General features: G+C 47.6%; 1 long non-coding RNA gene across 1 annotated transcript in view; it reads left to right on the forward strand.

Moving 5' to 3' along the window:
• The first annotated feature begins 410 nt into the window (after positions 1 to 410).
• LOC141252870 (uncharacterized) overlaps positions 411 to 21,784 on the forward strand; it is a 31,318-nt gene continuing 9,944 nt past the window's right edge. Inside the window, exons 1-2 of the long non-coding RNA XR_012314138.1 lie at positions 411 to 1,293; positions 1,378 to 1,533. This is a non-coding gene — a long non-coding RNA (uncharacterized lncRNA). The remainder of the gene's footprint in view (positions 1,294 to 1,377; positions 1,534 to 21,784) is intronic.

The following is a 21,784-nucleotide window of genomic DNA, read 5'->3' on the forward strand; positions in this document are numbered from 1 at the left end:
TTAGCTGTTTTTTTCTTGCCCTAATACAAATTCTAACAGTCTATTCTGTCAGACTATCAGCTGTGTATCCACCTGACTTCTGCACAACACAACTGATCGTCCCAACCCCATTTATAAGGAAAGAAATCCCACTTATTAAACCTGACAGGGCACACCTGTGAAGTGAAGACCATTTCCGGTGACTACCTCTTGAAGCTCATCAAGAGAATGCCAAGAGTGTGCAAAGCAGTCATCAAAGCAAAAGGTGGCTACTTTGAAGAACCTAGAATATAAGACATATTTTCAGTTGTTTCACACTTTTTTGTTAAGTATATAATTCCACATGTGTTAATTCATAGTTTTGATGCCTTCAGTGTGAATGTACAATTTTCATAGTCATGAAAATACAGAAAAATCTTTAAATGAGAAGGTGTATCCAAACTTTTGGTCTGTACTGTATGTGTAAAACAAATTACTTTATTAGCAAAAAGTTAAAATATGTGACAAAAAGAAAAACAAATGCACACCAACAATCTAAGGTGTGAGGGGTGGGACTTCGGGGTCTCATCGCCAGACGCGTTTCGAGCGCTCCCTGCACTCTTAAACTTGGTTTGAAAACCCACATTTTACATGGAACTGGATCGGAAGCTGGATTCTTCTTTCTTCTCCAGAATTTTCCTACCACAACCATGTTGAGGAGTCTTCTGGAGCATCCCTATTTTTTATTGTATACTTCCAGCATCCTCTAATGCCCTCTCCTATGTCTGCTTCTTCTGGGGTATCAGCAGCCGATTCCTTGTTTGGCAAGTTCTTCCAGATCGAGCAGCAGACTCAGGCATCCCACCTTAAGGACATGTCCAGGATGAAATCTCATGCAGACAAGAAGAGAGGTTCCCCGCCACATTACCAACCCAGAGATAAAGTTTGGTTGTCGTCTCGTAATATTTGCCTCAAAGTGCCTTCTTATAAGTTTGTTCCTCGGTACTTTGGACCATTCAAGGTCCTCAGGTAGGTCAACCCAGTGACCTACAGTTTCCAGCTCCCGGTGAACCTACAGATCCCCAATTCCTTCCACGTCTCGCTCCTAAAACCGGTGGTCCTGAACCGCTTTTCCAAGCTTCTTACTCATGCCTCTACCTCTGTTCCTGAAGGTTCTTGCAAGTAAACAATGGTGCAGCGGTCTCAGGGAGCGCCAAAGGAATACTGGACCACGGAGGCAAACACCGACAGGACGGTACTACAAATAGAGGTGACCCGGAGCCTCATTAATTACACGCTTAATCTTGGTTGTGTAGACGTACACAACCTTCACAGGTGAGTGTACTGGCACTTTTTAAATTAAGCAAATAGCCCTGTGAGTCTACACATGCGCCCTTTCTTTTCTTTTCACACCTGAAGGTTCTTGGGATGTATTTGAGGTGAAGGACATCCTGGATTCCAAGAAGGTTCAAGGGAGGACTTTCTATCTGGTCGATTGGAAGGGTCTCAGTCCTGAGGAGAGATCTTGGGAGCTCGTCTACAACATCTACGCCTCTTTGGCCACAATGATCAAAGGTATGTGTGGAAAAAAAAGGGCACAAAATTTCAGGAAAAGATTAGAACATCTCGCCAACCATTAAGCATGGATAAATCATGCTTTGGTGTTGTGTTGCAGCCAATGGCACAGGGAACATTTTACTGGTAGAGGGAAGAATGGCTGCAATGAAATTTCAACAAATTCTTGATGCAAACATAACACAATCTGTAAAAAAAGCTGAAGTTGAAAAGAGGATGGCTTCTACGAATGCATAATGATGCTAAACACACGTTAAAATCCACAATACCCTACCTCAAAAGGTGCAAGCTGAAGGTTTTAGAAAGGTCCTCACAGTCCCCTGATCTAAACATCATTGAAAATCTTTGGCTAGACCTCAAAATAGCATTGAAAGACGACCCAGGAATCTCACAGAACTGAAAGAATTTTCCAAGGAAGAATGGATGAAAATCTTTCAAACAAGAATTGAAGAGACTCTTGTCTAACTACAAAAAGTGTTTACAAGCTGTGATACTTTCAAAAGGAGGTGCTACTAGATACTAAAAATAATTATACAACACTAGAGATGATCCAGGTCACCAAAGAATAAATCGGTAAATATGGGTGTTATGCTCAACAGCCAAGAATAACAACAAAACATAGTAGAAACACCTAAATGATTAATAAAAAATATATTTTATTACATCCTTATCACTCCTTGAGAAAGCCACCTGGCGAAACGTAGGTTGGAGCATTGGGGCAGAGAGATTTGGTATTGTATTTCCTTCTACTATATATGTTCTACATTGTGGTATACCCTTTAGTATGTTTTGATATATAAGTACAATGTGCCAGTTTATTGGTCTATTATTTACTACAGGAGCCCATAGATCAGTAGATTTATTAAGGGCACTATATTATTTATGACCACCAGTCTTACATGTTTTTATATGGTTTCTATTGTTGATCCACTTTGCTGCTATATTTTTGTATAATATGTACCAAGAAAAGATACCCACTTTAGATACGCATCCGTGATTTTTTTCCTGTCTGTTTTCCCCTTTTTTACATACAATTTTACTACTCCGCTTAGTAGCTGTTTTATATTTTTGATGTAATAAAATATATTTTTTATTAATCATTTGGGTGTTTCTGCTATGTTTAGTTGTTATTCATTAGGTACTAAACATGTAGGGTGCCCAAACCTTTGTATCGGTCCATTTTCCTTTTTGTAATTTTTAAAATGTAAAAGATATATTTTTGCCTAAAATACAAAGGAAATGTGTTATCTTTAACTTTTGGTCTTTTAGAGATCATTTCACCTTCAACTGGTTTAACCCCTTAAGCCCCGAGGGTAGTTTGCACGTTAATGACCAGGCCAATTTTTACAACTCTGACCACTGTCACTTTATGAGGTAATTACTCTGGAACGCTTCAACGGATCCCCCTGATTCTGAGAATGTTTTTTCGTGACATATTGTACTTCATGATTGTGGTAAAATTTCTTCGATATCACTTGCGTTTATTTGTGAAAAAAACGGAAATTTGGCGAAAATTTTGCAATTTTCAAAATTTGAATTTTTATGCCTTTAAATCCGAGAGATATGTCACACAAAAGAGTTAATAAATAACATTTCCCACATGTCTACTTTACATCAGCACAATTTTGGAACCAAAATTTTTTTTTGTTAGGGAGCTATAAGGGTTAAAAGTTGACCAGCGATTTCTCATTTTTCCAACAAAATTTACAAAACCATTTTTTTAGGGACCACATCACATTTGAAGTCACTTTGAGAGGTCTTTATAACAGAAAATACCCAAAAGTGACACCATTCTAAAAACTGCACCCCTCAAGGTGCTCAAAACCACATTCAAGAACTTTATTAACCCTTCAGGTGCTTCACAGGAATTTTTTGAATGTGGAAGAAAAAAAATGAACATTTAACTTTTTTCACAAAAAGGTTACTTTAGACCCAATTTTTTTTATTTTCACAGGGGTAACAAGAAAATTTGTTGTGCAATTTCCCCTGGGCACGCAGATACCCAATATGTGGGGAAAAAAACACTGTTTGGGCGCACGGCAGGGCTTGGAAGGGAAGGAGCGCCATTTGACTTTTTGATTGTAAAATTTGCTTGAATAATTAGCGGATGCCATGTTGTGTTTGGAGAGCCCCTGTGTGCCCAAACATTGGAGCTCCCCCACAAGTGACCCCATTTTGGAAACTAGACCCCCCAAGGCACCTATCTAGATGCATAGTGAGCACTTGGAACCCCCAGGTGCTTCACAAATTGATTCGTAAAAATGAAAAAGTGTTTTTTTTTTCACTTTTTAATTTTTACGAATCAATTTGTGAAGCACCTAGGGGTTCCAAGTGCTCACTATGCATCTAGATAGGTGCCTTGTGGGTTCTAGTTTCCAAAGTGGGGTCACTTGTGGGGGAGCTCCAATGTTTGGGCACACAGGGACTCTCTAAATGCAACATGGTATCCGCTAACAAATTGAATGGAAAATCGGCTCAAATTGTTAGCGGACACCATGTTGCGTTTGGAGAGCCCCTGTGTGCCCAAACATTGGAGCTCTCCCACAAGTGACCCCATTTTGGAAACTAGACCCCCCAAGGCACCTATCTAGATGCATGGTGAGCACTTGGAACCCCCAGGTGCTTCACAAATTGATTCATAAAAATGAAAAAGTGAAAAAAAAAACACTTTTTCATTTTTATGAATCAATTTGTGAAGCACCTGGGGGTTCCAAGTGCTCACTATGCATCTAGATAGGTGCCTTGGGGGGTCTAGTTTCCAAAATGGGGTCACTTGTGGGGGAGCTCTAATGTTTGGGCACACAGGGACTCTTCAAATGCAACATGGTATCCGCTAACAAATTGTCGGCTCAAATTGTTAGCGGACACCATGTTGCGTTTGGAGAGCCCCTGATGTGCCTAAACAGTGGAGCTCCCCCACAAGTGACCCCATTTTGGAAACTATACCCCTCAAGGATTTTATTAAGGTGTATAGTGAACATTTTGAACCCAGAGGTACGACACAGAATTTGTTTACATTAGGTCATCATATTGAATAAGTTGTCATTAGTCTTGAGCGCAAGTGCTCACTACTTGAGTTTGCATCGTGTACTCAGGTATGCATCATGTACAGCGTGTGCTCGAGTGACATGCTCGAGTCCCTGCTCCGCATGTTTCACGGTTATTAGACACCCAAAAAAAAATATGCGGGGATCGCTCGTGCATGGCAGGCAATCCCTGTAAAGTTTTTTTGGCCACGAAGCCTATGGGGCAGAGACTCGAGCATGTCACTCAAATACCCACGATACTCAATGCATACCAGAGCACCCGATGCAAACTCAAGTAGCGAGCACTTGCGCTAAACACTAGTCGCCATATCGTCATCTTTTTTTCTTTTGAAAAAAATCCCAACCCCATCACAACCCTAACCCCAACCCTAACCCCAACCCCAACCCTAACCCCAACCCCAGCCCTAACCGTAGCACAACCCTAACCCTAGCACAACCCTAACCCCAAACCCAGCCCTAACCCTAGCCCAATCCTCACCCAAGAGTTTATTTTTGACGCCGTTCCTTGTTCGGTATAAGTGATTAGACGACTTTATTCTTCGGGTCGATGTGATTACAGCAGTACCAGAATCATATGGGTTTTTTATGACTGACAGCTGTCACACACTAAAAGATGCATTTTTTGTAAAATCTAGTGTTTGCATAGCCATATTTTGAGAGCTATAATTTTTCCAGATTTTGGCAGACAGTCATGTGACGGCTCGTTTTTTGCGGGATGACTTGACGTTGTTATTGGTGCCATTTTCAGGCACGTGACATTTTTTGATCGCTTTCTATTCCGATTTTTGGGAGGCAGAATAAACAAAAACCAACAATTCAGGAATTGTGTTTTTTTTGTTTTTTTTTATTCTGTTCCACGTGTGGTAAAATTGATAAGGTAGCTTTATTCTTCGGGTCAGTACATTTACAGCGGTACCACATTTATATCGGTTTTCTATGTTTTGCACTTTTACATAATAAAAGCAATTTTATAGAAAAAAATATTTTTTAGCATAGCTTTATTCTGAGAGCTATAACTTTTTTATTTTTCGGCTGATCGAGCTGTATGTTGGCTTGTTTTTTGCAGGACGAGATGACGTTTTCAGCGGTACCATTTTTATTTATATTTGTCTTTTTGTTGATCGCGTGTTATTCCATTTTTTGTTTGGCGGTATGGTGATAAAGCATTGTTTTTTGCTTCGTTTTTTTTTGTTTTTTTTTACCGTGTTCACTGAAGGGGTTAACTAGTGGGACAGTTTTATAGGTCAGGTTGTTCAGGACGCGGCGATACCAAATATGTGTACTTTTATTGTTTTTTTTTATAATAATATTTATTGATGGGTACATTATATTTTTATTTTTGGTGGATTATTTTTTTTTATTTTTTTGCAATTTTTTTTTTTTTTTTTTTCACTTTCTGGGTGTTTTTACACTTTTTCACTCTGTCCCACTCTGGGACTTTCATTTTTTTTTCTCTGATCGCCTGCATGGCACAGGAATGCAGCACCATCCCTGTGTCATGCAGGCTGTCAGCGCTGGACGGGGAGAAGATTGTTTGGAGATGCACTGCGCATGTCCAAACAATCTTCCTGCTGCCTGGTGACCCGGATGTTGTCATGACGACATCGGGTCGTCATGGCAACACCCGGGAAGCCTTTGCAGACAGCGCTGGAAGCCGGAAGAGGAGGTGAGTATCTGCGATCACCTCCTCTTGCCCCCGCAATGCTGCGATCGACTTCGATCGCAGCATCGCGGGGGTTAATGTGCTGGGAGCGGTGCAGGGCCGCTCCCTGCACATAGTATCGGGTGTCAGCTGTGACAATCAGCTGACACCCGGCGGCGATCGCGCCCGCACAGCCTGTGTGCGCGCGTGATCGCCATGACGTACTAATACGGGTCTGGCTCTTAAGTCCCAGGGCACAGACGCGTATTAGTACGTCAGATGTTGTTAAGGGGTTAAAGGGGTTTTCCCATGAACAAAAGTTGATTTTAATCAGTATATCTTGGAATAATAATAAGTTCCACAATTGGATGTGTTTAAATAAAATGTTCCTGTGCTGAGATAATCTTATATATGTGCCCCTGCTGTGTACTGTGTAATGGCAGTGTCTGACCGTACAGGAACATGGTCTGATCATACCACATCTCCTGGGCAGGGGAGGACACAAAAGAGGATTCAGACATTACAGCAGGGGATCACAGCGGATTCTTTCTTTGAAGTAAAACATTGTTTAAAAACAGGCAGGAAAATGTTTTACTTCAAAGAAAGAATCACCTGTGATCTCTATGCTGTAATGTCAGTATACTCTTTGGCTTCCTCCCTTGATTAAAATCAACTTTTGTTTTTTGGAAAACCCCTTTAACGGTTCACAATAACAGTAATTTTTATCAGAGGTTCCCAAACTTTTACATGCTACTGTAGCCTTCCATACAGTATTATGGGCACAACATAGTCCTTCACACAGTATTATGGGCACCACATAGTGCCTCATACAGTATAACTGGGCACCACATAGTGCCTCATACAGTATAACTGGGCACCACATAGTGCCTCATACAGTATAACTGGGCACCACATAGTGCCTCATACAGTATAACTGGCCCCACATAGTGCTCCAAACCGTATAATGGGCCCCATATAGTGCTCCAAACAGTATAATGGGCCTCATATAGTGCTCCATTCTGTATAATGGGCCCCCTATATTGCTTCATACAATATAATGGGCCCCATATAATGCTCTATACAGAAAAAAAAAAACAAATATTGACCTCTCCCTGTTCACCCGCTGCTTCAGTCTCATTTCTGGTGCAAGCAATTAGCTTCACAAGTCAATTGCTTAGTGAAAGGAAGCCCCCTGTGTGCAATCTAAGTGTCACGTGGTCTGTCAGTCTATACACACCTTTTCTGTGCTCAGACTTGAAGATTGCTGTTCACCAGAGGAAACCATCTAACTTGAAAGAGCTGGAGCAGTTTTGCTTTGAGGAATGGGCAAAAATCCCAGTGGCAAGTTGTGGAAAACTCATAAGAGACTTATCCAAAGCGACTTGCAGTTATAATTACTGCAAAAGGAGGCTCTACAAAGCACTGACTTTAAGGGGGTGAATAGTTATGCACACTGAAGTTTTCAGTTATTTTGTCCTATTTGTTGTTTGCTTCACAATAAAAAGAAAACCAAATGTTAACAGTTGTAGGCATGTTCTTAACATGAACTTGTGCAAACCCTAAAAAACTCCAGTGAAATTCCAGGTTGTATGCAGCAGCATCTCTATGCTATACAGTCTGTCAGCCCTGCACAGGCAGAAGTTACTTTGATCGCACACTGCGCATGATCAAAGTAACTTCCTGCTGTCTGGTGACCCGGATGTCGTCATGACTACATCGTGTCACCATGACAACCACCGGGACTTGGCACAGACAGCGCGGGACGCCGGAGAGGAGGTAAGCAAGCAGCGCTTACCTCCCTTTGCTCCCGGAATGCTGTGATCGACTTTGATCACAGCATTTCAGGGGTTAATGTTCATCCTTGCACATAGTACTGGGTGTCAGCTGTGAGAATTAGCTGACACCCGGCGGCGATCGCGCCCACACAACCTGTGTGCGGGCCTGATCGCCGGCCAGTAATAATATGTCCGTGGTCCAAATGGCCCAGGTCAGTACGGCGTACTATTACTGACCATGTCAGAAAGTGGTTAAAATCTGTCTTTTCAAAGGGGTGTACTCATTTACGCTGAGTACTGTAACTGTGTTTATAGTTTATTATTACAGTCCAGCCCATATGGTTATCGGTATGTATAATAAAATACCCTCCCCATGGTTCTCCACACAGTATAATGCTCCCCCATATTCCTCCATACAGTATAAGGCACCCCCCATGGTCCTCTATACAATATAATGCACTCCCTCCATGGTCTTCCATACAGTATAATGCACCCCCATGGTCCTGCAGGCAGCATAAGCACCCCCATGGTCCTCTATACATTATAATGCACCCCCCATGATCCTCCATACAGTATAATGCACCTCCATGGTCCTCCACACAGTATAATGCACCCCAATGGTCCTCCACACAATATAATGCACCCACATAGTCCTCCATACAGTATAATGCACTCTCCATGGTCCTCCATAGAATATAATGCACCCCCAATGGTTCTCCATAGAATATAATGCACTCCCCATGGTCCTCCATATAATAAAATACCCTCCCCATGGTCCTCCATACACTATAATGCACCCCCATAATCCTCCATACAGTATAAGGCACCCCCCATGGTCCTCCATACAGTATAATGCACCCCCATAGTCCTCTGCACTGTACATTACAGTATTGCAGATGAGTCCACATGACTGTGACTACATGATAGTATTACAGACCAGTCTATATGACTCTGTGACTACACGATAGTATTACAGACCAGTCTATATGACTCTGTGACTACACGATAGTATTACAGACCAGTCTATATGACTCTGTGACTACACGATAGTATTACAGACCAGTCTATATGACTCTGTGACTACACGATAGTATTACAGACCAGTCTATATGACTCTGTGACTACACGATAGTATTACAGACCAGTACATATGACTATGACTACATGATAGTATTACAGACCGGTCCATATGAACATGACTACATGATAGTTGTTACGGATTCGGGTGGTGGAACCTCTGTGCTGTGATACAAGAAGGGACCCGAGGGGCGTAACTAAGTGCCTACCCGGACCGACCCTGGCCACACGGCCGCTTAGTTCACTTCGTGAACCAAGGAGGAACTGGGAAGGTGAACCAGGAACACTCTGGGAGCGACCTTGTGTGAGAGCAAGCGACTCCCATGGGACTGATGACCGAGGCCGACAGGAACAGCAGATGAGCACGGCGGGTAGACAAGCAGGCGGGCACGGCAGATAGATAGGCAGGCGGGCACGGCTGATAGACAGGCTGGCGGGCACGGCTCATAGACAGGCTGGCAGGCACGGCTGATAGGCTGGTGGGCACGGCTGATAGACAGGCAGGCGGGCGGGCACGCCTGATAGACAGGCTGGTGGGTACTGGAACCTGAGGACTGAGGAGAGTGTTAGCACAGAAACAACAATCTTGCACAGGCACCTCCATTTTGGAGGAGGTGCCTTATGTAAGGGCAGTCCTTCGGCCATTGGCCGGGGACTCTTTAGGATGGTGCGCGCGGCCCCTCTAAGAGGGAGGGAGCGCACGCCCTAAGCACAGTGCGGTGCGCGCACCCCGGGCAGACGCAGGAGGGGAGCCGGAGGACGCCGAACCGAGACCGTGGCCGTGAGGGGATCGGCGTCTCGGCCCGGCAGGAGGCAGAGATGCCGACGCTACAGTACCCCCCCCCCCTTTACGCCCCCTCTTCTTTAGGCCCACAACAAATTTTTCTAGAAAACAAGGGGCATGAATGTTCTCCCTGGGCTCCCAAGACCTCTCCTCAGGACCAAACCCCTTCCAATCCACAAGAAAGAAAGTCTTTCCTCTTACCCTCTCGATGGCCAAAATATTCTCTACCTCAAAGATGTCCTCAGCAGAGACTGGAGCTGGAGTGGTACCTGGATCGTCAGAGAAAGGATTAAGGACAACAGGCTTGAGGAGAGACACATGAAAGGAATTGGGAATCCGTAAGGAGGCAGAGAGTTTCAGCTTGTACGCCACTGGATTAATTTGGTACAAAATCTCGAAAGGACAGATGAACCGCAGGCCCAACTTGTAAGATGGTATCTTGAGACGGACATATTTGGAGGAAAGCCAGGCCTTGTCTCCCGGATGAAACAGAGGCGGATCCAGACGTCTCTTATCAGCATGCTTCTTCATCAGCTTGGAGGACTGAAGAAGCGCAGATCTAGTGTCTTAGGAAATCACCGAAAAGTTACTGATGAGAGACTCCACGGCAGGATTGTCCACTGAGGAAGAGACAGGAAACGAAATTCGGGGGTGTCGACCGTAAACCACAAAGAATGGAGACTTAGCAGAGGACTCACTCACATGGTTGTTATAAGAAAACTCGTCCCAAGGCAGAGATTCTACACAACCGCTATGGTGAGCGTTGACAAAGTGCCGAAGTAAACTGGTAAGGATCTGATTAATACGTTCCACCTGACCATTGGACTGAGGATGATAGGCCAAAGAAAAGTCCAAAGTGACATCCAGCAGCTTGCACGTGGCTCTCCAGAAGCTAGAAGTGAACTGAACTCCTCTGTCCGAGAAAATGTGGAGGGGTAAGCCGTGGAGACGAAAGATGTGATGGATGAAGTCCTTAGCCAGCACAGGTGCGGACGGAAGACCAGGCAAAGGAATGAAGTAAGCCATCTTGGAGAAGCAGTCAGCAACCACCCATTTGACGGTAGAACTGGCAGATACCGGAAGATCAGTGATAAAGTCCATAGTAATGTGTTGCTAACGAGCAGAAGGCACGGGGAGAGGAAGAAGATGACCAGCTGGAAGGTGCCTAGGTATCTTGTTACAGGCACAGGAGGAACAAGTTGCGGCAAAATCCACAACATCCTTGAGCAGAGTGGGCCACCAATAATGTCAGGCAATGAGCAGAAGCGTCTTCCTCTGGCCTGCATGACCAGCCAGTTTGGACGAATGACCCCAGAGTAAGACCCTCTTCCGATCCTGAGCCGCTACAAAGGTCTTACCAGGAGGTTGATGAGACAGGTCAAACGGAGCAACAGTCATTATTTTGGAGGGGTCAATGATGTGTAGAGGCTCCTCCTCTTGGTCGGTAGACATGAAAGCGCAGGATAGAGAGTCAGCTTTAATATTCTTGTCTGCCGGGTGATAATGGAGAGTGAAACTGAAGCGAGCAAAGAACAAAGACCATCTGGCCAGATGCGTATTTAGTCTTTGGGCGGTCTGCAAGTAAGCGAGGTTTTTATGGTCAGTGTAGATTACCACCGAGTGCAGAGCCCCCTTAATCAAGTAGCGCCACTCCTCCAGCGCTAATTTGATGGCCAGCAAATTTTCGATCTCCTATGGAGTAATAGCTCTCGGACGGAGAAAAGAGTTTGGAGAAGAAGCCGCAGGTCAGCATTTGCCCGGACGAGGATTTCTGGGTGAGCACTGCTCCGGCCCCGGAGGAAGAGGCATCAACCTCCAGAAAGAGCTGTTTATTGCAATCTGGACGATGTAGCACTGGAGCGGAAGAGAAGGCTTGTTTAAGAGAGACAAAGGCACTTTCCGCCTCGGAAGTCCACTCCCTGGGATTTGGTCCTTTACGAGTGAGAGCAGAGATGGGAGCTGTTCGGGAGGAGAAATGAGGAATGAAGAGGCGGTAATAGTTAGCGAATCCAAGAAACCCCTGAATAGCCTTCAACCCCTCAGGTCGGACCCACTTTAAGACAGCAGACACCTTCTCGGGATCCATCTGCAGTCCGGTCTCAGAGATGATATACCCCAAAAATGGTAGGGAGGTCTGCTCAAAGAGGCATTTCTCATACTTGACATACAGGCGATTCTTCCGGAGCCTCAGCAGTACCTGACGAACATCCCTCCGGTGAGAGGGCAGATCAGGGGAGAACACCAAGATATCGTCCAGGTACGCCACCACGCAGGAATACAGGAGATCTCGGAAGATGTCGTTCACTAACTCCTGGAAGACGGCTGGAGCATTACAGAGACCGAAGGGCATCATGCGGTACTCGTAGTAACCATCACGAGTGTTGAATGCCGTCTTCCACGCATCTCCCTGGCGAATCCGGACCAGATTGTACGCCCCACGAAGATTGAGCTTAGTGAAAATCTTCGTGCCTTTTAGGAGGTCAAACAGCTCCGAGATGAGAGGCAGGGGGTACTTATTTTTGATGGTAATCTGGTTTAGGCCCCTATAGTCGATACATGGACGAAGAGAGACATCTTTCTTTTTGACAAAGAAGAATCCTGCTCAAGCCGGAGAGGTGGATTTCTGGATAAATCCCCTAGCAAGATTCTCTTCTATGTACTCAGACAGAGCACGGGTCTCGGCCAGCAACAAGGGGTAGATTTGCCATCGAGGAGGTGAATCACCAGGTATTAGGTCGATCGGGCAATCATACGGCCTATGAGGTGGTAGTGTCTCTGCCTCCTTTTTATCAAAGACGTCCGCATATGACCAGTAGGGTGCCGGCAGGCCAGGTAGGTTAGCTGGAGTAGACGGAGGTCGAGCAGGACGAACCGGAACCAGACAGGACTTATGACACTCCTGACCCCAACGGAGCACCTCACTCGAGCTCCAATTCAGGACGGGCTCATGTCTGTGTAACAAAGGCAGGCCAAGCAAAAGGGGATGAGAGAGACCGGACAGTACGTAAAAGGAGATCCTCTCCAAATGTGGCATTCACACCTGAAGAGTTACAGGCTCAGTGACAAACAAGATGGTCTCAGAGAGAAGCTTTCCATCCACAGACAAAACCGCTAAAGGATCAGCCAGACGTATGGTAGGAATCTGATATCACTCCACAACGGCCTGTTGAATGAGGTTCCCAGTGACTCCAGAATCCAGATAGGCAGTCTCGAAGAAGTGGATCTCACCACTGGTAACCGAAACAGACAGAGTCAAGGGCGGAAAGGAAGAACTTTTGCTTAGGACAACCTCTCTTAGCATTCCTAGACACTGAAGTTTCCCGGTCTCACCGGACAGGAGTGGATAAGATGCTCTGTACTGCCACAGTAGAAGCAACTCCCCTCGGTGCGGCGGACCTCCTGGCGAGACTTCACCATCTTAACTTGGTCTATTTGCATAGACTCTGGAGAACACACCGGAGGGGATGCTGGTTGCGAGACTGGCCTTTGGAAGGTTGGTGCGAGGCGCAGGAGTCTTCTCTCACAGGTCGCCTCCTTAGAACGCTCCTGAAAACGGATGTCGATCCGTGTAGCTAATGACACCAGGTTGTCCAGAGAGGGAGGTATGTCACGACCTGCTAGCTCATCCTTGATCCGTCCGGAAAGGCCCTCCCAAAAGGTGGACACCAGAGCCTCATTGTTCCAGGCAAGTTCAGATGCGAAGGTGCGGAAACGCACGGCATACTGTCCCACAGAGAGACTCCCTTGGCAGAGTCGGAGAAGAGAAGAGATTTTCGTCCAGGCTCATCGAACACCTTCCGGAAAGCCGCAAAGAAGGCCTGGAGATCGGACACCAGAGGATCCCCTCTACCCACAGAGGGTTAAGCAACGCCAATGCCTCTCCAGTGAGGTGAGACATGATGAATGCCACCTTGGCCCGGTCGGAGGTGAACTGGTGTGCCAGGAGCTCAAAGTGCAGCGTGCACTGATTTATGAAGCCCCGACATAGAGCAGGGTCATCACCAAAACATGGAGGCGCAGAAAGCCGGGGTCCTAAGCCGGATGCCACAGCGCCACTGGGTTGAGGTGCCGCCGGAGCGGCTGCCGCTTGGTTAGAGGCAGAACCAGTCGGGGTGGACAGCGCGTCCAGGCGGGAGTTGACTGTCCGCAAATAGGACAGGATAGTATCCTGTTGGAATCTCTGGCGAGAGACCTCTTGGTACAGGTCTGAGAGCGAAGGAGCCTCGGAGCCACCGGATTCCATGGCCTGTGCAAACTGTTACGGATCCGGGTGGTGGAACCTCTGTGCTGTGACCAGAGGGGTGTAACTAAGTGCCTACCTTGACCGACCCTTGCCACATGGCGGCTTAGTCGACTCTGTGAACCAAGGAGGGACCGGGAAGGTGAACCAGGTGCCACTCTGGGACCGACCTTGTGTGAGAGCAGGCGACTCCCACGGGACTGATGTCCGAGGCCGACAGGAACAGCAGATGAGCACGGCTGGTAGACAAGCAGGCGGGCACGGCCGATAGCCAGGCAGACTGGCGGGCACGGATGATAGACAGGCTGGCGGGCAAGGCTGATAGGCTGGCGGGCACGGCTGATAGACAGGCTGGCAGGCACGGCTGATAGACAGGCTGGCAGGCACGGCTGATAGACAGGCTGGCAGGCACGGCTGATAGACAGCCTGGCAGGAACTGGAACCTGAGGACTGAGGAGAGTGTTAGCACACAAACAACAATCTTGCATAGGCACCTCCATTTTGGAGGAGGTGCCTTATATAAGGGCAGTCCTCCTGCCATTGGCCGGGGACTATTTAGGATGGTGTGCGTGGCCCTTTTAAGAGGGAGGGAGCGCACGCCCAAAGCACAGACTGGTTCATATGGATGTGACTACATGATAGTATTACAGACTGGTCCATATGAACATGACTACATGATAGTATTACAGACCGGTCCATATGAACATGACTACATGATAGTATTACAGACCTGTCCATATGGATGTGACTACATAATATTATCACAGACCAGTCCATATGAACATGACTACATGTTAGTATTACAGACCGGTCCATATGAACATGATAGTATTACAGACTGGTCCATATGACTGTGACTACATGATAGTATTACAGACTGGTCCATATGGATGTGACTACATGATAGTATTACAGACCGGTCCATATGAACATGACAACATGATAGTATTAAGAACAGGTCTATATGAATATGACTACATGATAGTATTACAGACCAGTCCCTATGACTGTTGACTACATGATAGCATTACAGACCAGTCCATATGGATGTGACTACATGATAGTATTACAGATCGGTCCATATGGATGTGACTACATGATAGTATTACAGACCGGTCCATATGGACGTGACTACATGATAGTATTACAGACCGGTCCATATGGACGTGACTACATGATAGTATTATAGACCGGTCCATATGAACATGACTACATGATAGTATTACAGACCGGTCCATATGGATGTGACTACATGATAGTATTACAGACCGGTCCATATGACTGTGACTACATGATAGTATTACAGACCAGTCCATATGGATGAGACTACATGCTAGTATTACAGACCGGTCCATATTACTGTGACAACATGATAGTATTACAGACCGGTCCATATGGATGTGACTACATGATAGTATTACAGACTGGTCCATATGGATGTGACTACATGATAGTATTACAGACTGGTCCATATGGATGTGACTACATGATAGTATTACAGACCGGTCCATATGGATGTGACTACATGATAGTATTACAGACCGGTCCATATGGATGTGACTACATGTTAGTATTACAGACCGGTCCATATGGATGTGACTACATGATAGTATTACAGACTGGTCCATATGAACATGACTACATGATAGTATTACAGACCGGTCCATATGAACATGACTACATGATAGTATTACAGACCTGTCCATATGGATGTGACTACATGATATTATCACAGACCAGTCCATATGAACGTGACTACATGTTAGTATTACAGACCGGACCATATGAACATGATAACATGATAGTATTACAGACTGGTCCATATGACTGTGACTACATGATAGTATTACAGACTGGTCCATATGGATATGACTACATGATAGTATTACAGACCGGTCCATATGAACATGACATCATGATAGTATTACGGACAGGTCTATATGAACATGACTACATGATAGTATTACAGACCAGTCCCTATGACTGTGACTACATGATAGTATTACAGACCAGTCCATATGGATGTGACTACATGATAGTATTACAGACCGGTCCATATGAACATGACTACATGATAGTATTACAGACCGGTCCATATGGATGTGACTACATGATAGTATTACAGTCCGGTCCATATGGATGTGACTACATGATAGTATTACAGACCGGTCCATATGGATGTGACTACATGAAAGTATTACAGACCGGTCCATATGGATGTGACGTCATGCTAGTATTACAGACCGGTCCATATGACTGTGACGACATGATAGTATTACAGACTCTTCCGTATGAACATGACAACATGATAGTATTACAGACCGGTCCATATGAACATGACAACATGATAGTATTACAGACCGGCCCATATGAACATGACAACATGATAGTATTACAGACCGGTCCATAAGAACATGACAACATGATAGTATTACAGACCGGTCCATGTGGATGTGACTACATGCTAGTATTACAGACTGGTCCGTATGAACATGACAACATGATAGTATTACAGACCGGCCCATATGAACATGACAACATGATAGTATTACAGACTGGTCCGTATGAACATGACAACATGATAGTATTACAGATCGGTCCATATGGATGTGACTACATGATAGTATTACAGACTGGTCCATATGGATGTGACTACATGATAGTATTACAGACCGGCCCATATGACTCTGTGACTACATGATAGTATTACAGATCGCTCCATATGGATGTGACTACATGATAGTATTACAGACCGGTCCATATGGATGTGACTACATGATAGTATTACAGACTGGTCCATATGAACATGACAACATGATAGTATTACAGACCGGTCCATATGAACATGACAACATGATAGTATTACAGACCGGTCCATATGAACATGACAACATGATAGTATTACAGACCGGTCCATATGAACATGACAACATGATAGTATTACAGACCGGCCCATATGACTCTGTGACTACATGATAGTATTACAGATCGGTCCATATGGATGTGACTACATGATAGTATTACAGACTGGTCCATATGGATGTGACTATATGATAGTAATACAGACCGGTCCATATGGATGTGACTACATGTTAGTATTACAGACCGGTCCATATGGATGTGACTACATGATAGTATTACAGACCGGTCCATATGGATGTGACTACATGATAGTATTACAGACCGGTCCATATGGATGTGACTACATGATAGTATTACAGACCGGTCCATATGGATGTGACTACATGATAGTATTACAGACCGGTCTATATGGATGTGACTACATGATAGTATTACAGACCGGTCCATATGAACATGACTACATGATAGTGTTACAGACCGGTCCATATGAACATGACTACATGATAGTATTTGTAATGCACACGCCCGGGCTGAGCGGCATGTGCGTGTGATTCCACTGGACCGTGCCGGAGAGTGAATGCCTGGAGGGGCGTAACTAGGTATTCACCCGATCCGACCAGGGTCGCACGACGGCATACGACGCCAGTGCACCAAGGAGGAACCGAGCAGAGGGACCAGGTGCTACTCCAGGACAGACCCCGGACACGGCTGTTGACCCACACAGGGGAATACAGGAACAGACTGGTTAGGCTGGCACACAGACTGGTGGGAATAGGCAGGCACGACTGGTATGCAGGCAGGCGGGTATGCAGGCAGGGGGGTACAGGCAAGCACGGCTAGAGTGCAGACAGGAAGGCACTAGCAGGTAGGAACACAGGTGGGATAGGACCCAGTACACACTGGGACTCTGGAACAGAACCACAGATGTGGCGGACAAACACAGCAGAGTGAGGCCGCCCAGAGAGGTGAGCGAGAGCAGGGCAGGACGAGACTGCCCGGAGCGGTGAGCAAGAGCAGGGCAGGACGAGACCGCCTGGAGCGGTGAGCGAGAGCAGAGCAGGACGAGGCCTCCTGGAGCGGTGAGCGAGAGCAGAGCAGGACGAGGCCGCCTGGAGCGGTGAGCGAGAGCAGAGCAGGACGAGGCCGCCTGGAGCGGTGAGCGAGAGCAGAGCAGGACGAGGCCGCCTGGAGCGGTGAGCAAAGGGTCAGAGCTGAGCGAGACTGCCGGAGCAGTGAGCAAGGAGTCAGAGAGGAGCAAGGCTGCCGGAGCAGCGAGCAAAAGGGTCAGAGCGGAGCAAGGCTGCCGGAGCAGTGAGCAAAAGGGTCAGAGCGGAGCAAGGCTGCCGAGCAGTGAGCAAGGCAGAGCAGGCTAGAACCGCCAGAGCGGTGAGCAAGGCAGAGCAGGGGGGACAGGGCTCAGTTCACACGGAACAGACAGGAAGGGAAAGGCAGAGCCAGATACCCACAGGGTACTTGCAGTGAAGTAGCGAGTGGACCACAAACTCACAAACGGGAGTACAGAGACAACAAGCAGGAGTTAGGTACGAGTTCAGACTCTGCAGAAAAAGGAAAGGAACGGACATACAGAAAAAACAGGTAAAAGATAGGAGAGAGTTCAGACTGGAACTGAGTGTACGGAGGAGACCGACACTGCAGCGGGATACAGGAGCGGGTCTGGGAATACGGCCCCCAGAGAGGCGGAACGAACAGGCAAGGAGCGTGTTCAGACAGGACAGACAAGATACAGGAGCGAGTCTAGGTAATCGGCTCCTAGAAGGCGGGAGGAACAGGCGAGGAGCGTGTTCAGACAGGCCTGGAAATACAGCCTCCAGGATAGGCAGACAAGAGAACACAGAACGGGACCTGGCACCTTCAGCGTGAAAGCACACACTGAATGAAACACAATGCTCAGGCATGGGTTAATTGGAGCAGCTGGTTTAAATACCAGGAGACAGACAGCAATAGGCTGAGGACGCACAAGGGGTGTGCCCACAGCAGGTACAAGAAACAGGAAGTGATCGGGCGCCGCCCTTAAGCAGCAGAAACAGACACAAACAGACAGCATGGAGGGAAGCCAGAGAGACATTCTGGACTGGAGATCAAGTGCGCGCTCTTGCACAGTGAGAGATGGACCACTAAGCAAGGACGCCGCCAGGTATGTTACAGTACCTCCCCCCTTACACCCCCTCTTCTTCAGGCCTGCCAGAATTTTCCACAGGGAATTCGAGGGCCAATCCTTCACTTCAAGGAGATCACTTCCACTGTCCACAGGAAAAACTGGTCTCATCTGGTTAGCTAGGATGCTACCTCCTATCCAGCCATCCTCAGCAACAGACGAAATGGGTGGAGTACCAGGAACAGCACACAAGGAAGTCTCTCTCCACATATTTTCAGGTGGCACCCCAGAGGGTACAGGAGACAACTGGAAGCCCTCCCCCGGGTTGGAGGGGAGCAGAGACTTGGGGGTAATCTCTGCTTCGAGGTACATCTTGTCAAACTCACAGGAAGAAATAGACGGGTTATCAGGTACAGGATGAGGAAAAGTCACTGTCTCTTTGTTATCTGGTGGTACCCCGGAGGATTCAGGAAACAACTGGAGGTCCTCCGCCGGGTCAGAAGAGTGCAGAGGCTCGGAGAAAACATCTGCTTCAGAGTACACTAGGTCGGACTCACTGGACGAAGCAGGCGAGGTATCGGGTACCGAGTATTGGAAAGTCTCTGTCCATTCACCACCAGGTGGCATCCCGAAGGGTTCTGGAGACAACTGGAGGTCCTCTGCCTGGTCAGAGGGGTGTAGAGACTCATGGGTAACCTCTGCTTCGGAGTACACTAGGTTGGACTCACTGGACGAAGCGAGCGAGGTATCAGGTACAGAGTATAGGAGAGTCTCTGTCCTTTCGCTACCAGGTAGCACCCCGAAGGGTTCTGGAGACAACTGGAGGTCCTCCGCCTGGTCGAAGGGGTGTAGAGACTCGGGGGTAACTACCACTTTGGGGTACCCATTGTCAGGCTCACAAGACGGAGCGGACAAAGTATCGAGTACCGGGTGTAGAGAAGTCTCTCTCCATTTGTCATCGAGTGGTATCCCGGAGGATTCAGGAGGCAACAGGGGGTCCTCCGCCAAGTAGTAGAGGTGCACAGACTCGGGGGTAATCACAGCTTCGGAGCATCCTTGGACATGCACACTGGTTAAAGTGGGTGAAGCACCTGATGCCGGGTGCAGGAAGTTCTCCTGTGTGGAGTCTGGATGGGCAGTAGTCTCTTCGGGCAGGAGAACTGGTGCACTACCCACGCACATTACCCGTTGGGGCTTCTCCGGGATACAGGGAGATGAAGCTTCAGTAGGGACTTCAAGGTTAGGGTCAGGAGGTCTCAGGGAGGACAGACCCTGGCGTGACAGCTTGTCTCTACGTCTAGCACGCCTGGACTGCCTCTTGAGGTTGTGAGAAGTATTCCGGAGAGCGTAGTCATCCTGTGTGGAGTCTGGATGGGCAGTAGTCTCTTCGGGCAGGAGGACTAGTGCGCTACCCACACACATTACCCGTCGGGGCTGCTCCGGGATATTGGGAAGCGAAGCTTCAGCAGGGGCTTCAGGGTTAGGGTCCTCGAAGACCATACAAAAGGCCACCAGGAAGGCTTGCAGGTCAAGGACGACAGGATCCCATGCTTCCCATAGGGGAGTGACCCATTTCAAGGCATCACCCGCTAGGTAGTCAATCATAAAGGCCACTTTAGCCCAATCGGAAGGAAAATAGAGAGGGTAGGCCTTGAAGTGTAGCATGCATTGCTCCACAAATGCACGACTTTGTTTTGGATCCCCAAAGCACCGTGGTGGATCCGCAGGAACGAGTGCAGAAAGATCCATCTGGACGGGTGCGAACTTCGCCTGGAACTCAGCTAAAGAAAAAAAATTTTTTATTTATTTTTAATGCACGTATTCACTGGAAAACGTCTCAGAGAGCGAAGGCCGTGGGGCTCAACGGGAACCATGGCCTGAGCATGCTGTAATGCACACGCCCGGGCTGAGCGACGTGTGCGTGTGATTCCACTGGACCGTGCCGGAGAGTGAATGCCTGGAGGGGCGTAACTAGGTATTCACCCGATCCGACCAGGGTCGCACGACGGCATACGACGCCAGTGCACCAAGGAGGAACCGAGCAGAGGGACCAGGTGCTACTCCAGGACAGACCCCGGACACGGCTGTTGACCCACACAGGGGAATACAGGAACAGACTGGTTAGGCTGGCCCACAGACTGGTGGGAGTAAGCAGGCACGACTGGTATGCAGGCAGGCGGGTATGCAGGCAGGGGGTACAGGCAAGCACGGCTAGAGTGCAGACAGGAAGGCACTAGCAGGTAGGAACACAGGCGGGATAGGACCCAGTACACACTGGGACTCTGGAACAGAACCACAGATGTGGCGGACAAACACAGCAGAGTGAGGCCGCCCGGAGCAGTGAGCGAGAGCAGAGCAGGACGAGACCGCCCGGAGCGGTGAGCGAGAGCAGAGCAGGACGAGACCGCCCGAAGCGGTGAGCGAGAGCAGAGCAGGACGAGACCGCCCAGAGCGGTGAGCGAGAGCAGAGCAGGACGAGACCGCCCGGAGCGGTGAGCGAGAGCAGAGCAGGACGAGACCGCCCGGAGCGGTGAGCGAGAGCAGAGCAGGACGAGACCGCCCGGAGCGGTGAGCGAGAGCAGAGCAGGACGAGACCGCCCGGAGCGGTGAGCGAGAGCAGAGCAGGACGAGACCGCCCAGAGCGGTGAGCGAGAGCAGAGCAGGACGAGACCGCCCAGAGCGGTGAGCGAGAGCAGAGCAGGACGAGA

Source organism: Phyllobates terribilis, unplaced genomic scaffold, assembly GCF_046119375.1.
Source record: "Phyllobates terribilis strain yellow unplaced genomic scaffold, ASM4611937v1 Scaffold_2__4_contigs__length_985480577, whole genome shotgun sequence".
NCBI classification, from domain to species: Eukaryota; Metazoa; Chordata; class Amphibia; order Anura; family Dendrobatidae; genus Phyllobates; species Phyllobates terribilis.